Consider the following 1,281-nt stretch of genomic DNA (forward strand, 5'->3'; position numbering starts at 1 on the left):
TTGATGAGGAGGAAAAAAAATAGCCCTTAGTTATGAAGATGATTTAGCACATTACAAATGTCTGGGCACACATTACATTATTTGTTTTTCCATGTGACAAGAGAAGATACCCTCTCAAACCGCAGTTAATTATCTGCATGTTGGTGTATTTGTATGCACCTGAAGGAAAGCACATTCTTCTAGAACACTGTTTAACAAGTTCTGTGGTTTTAGAAAATAAATGTAATATTCCTCACAGCTGTTCAACCAAAAACTGCAGGATCTCTGGCAAAAGGATAAGCCTACCAGCAGTGCTGCCTAGCCTAGGACCTCCAGTTCTGTCACTCTGATGGAATTTTGTCGGACATGGGAGCCCAAAGGACAAACCTTCAGGGGAACTGTCACAGCAGAAAGCAGCCTGTGCCGTGCCCTGCCACTTCTCAACTCGGGACTTTGCAGGGCTGCACATAAAAGGTCAAAGGGGAGCTGAAGCCAAAGACACAGTTTGTTTCCACATTAATCTGCTCCTGACCCATTCCCTTCTGCAAGGAGCTGCCCAGATTGCTGAGCACGCTGTGGAGCCTGGGCAGGGGAGTGATTAGGGACCTGTCTTGGAAAACAGAAGCCCTCCTCTCCTTCTCACAGCAGGATCTTCACCAGCTCTGACACAACGAGCCCCGTTAGTATTAAGCAGTTGTTGTCAGTGACAGAATGGCCCAGCATCATGCTCCTGCAAATGGAAAGCTATTGCAGGGACAGGTGAGCAGCTGTGGACAGTCTGGCAGGAGCTCATTACCTGGATCTTTGCACTAGCACCTCCAGGGCCAGGACAAGAACTGACGTGGCCATGCACGAGTAACAGCCCAAAGGAGGGCTTGTAGAGCGGCAACAGCGTGGGGCTTGGAAAGAAGCAAAGTTCCCTTTTTGTGGCAGTTCTCCCCACCGGAGCTCCACCAGGACTGGACAGGATTTAACAGACCCCGCTCAAAGCAGCCTGGCGTAAGTGAGGGAGGCTGAGGGGGTGAGCACGGCAGCCGGACACAGACACTTGCAGCCGTCCCCGAGGACGCTGTCACACGGAGTCTCAGCCTCCTTCCTCTCAACACACAGCACGGAGCCCCCGGTACAGAACAGCTCCGCTCCCCTGGGTCGCCTCCCTGCCGAATCCTCCAGCACCTCCCCGCGCCCCACGCCTCGCACACCTCCTAGGGGTGCCCGGTCACCAGCACCCCACACCCGGGGATCCCCAAACCTCCTCTCCTGGCCTTGCCCCTCCCTCACCGCAGGGACCCCGTCCCCTCC

The 1,281-nt window shown here is 53.9% G+C and overlaps 1 protein-coding gene across 1 annotated transcript in view; it reads right to left on the reverse strand.

Annotated features, from left to right (window-relative positions):
• Positions 1 to 1,281, reverse strand: part of DHX57 (DEAH (Asp-Glu-Ala-Asp/His) box polypeptide 57) — a 22,673-nt gene that overhangs the window by 20,964 nt on the left and 428 nt on the right. The gene's annotated exons all lie outside the window — the stretch shown is intronic.

This window comes from Pygoscelis adeliae, unplaced genomic scaffold (genome assembly GCF_000699105.1).
Source record: "Pygoscelis adeliae isolate BGI_AS28 unplaced genomic scaffold, ASM69910v1 Scaffold621, whole genome shotgun sequence".
Lineage (NCBI taxonomy): Eukaryota > Metazoa > Chordata > Aves > Sphenisciformes > Spheniscidae > Pygoscelis > Pygoscelis adeliae.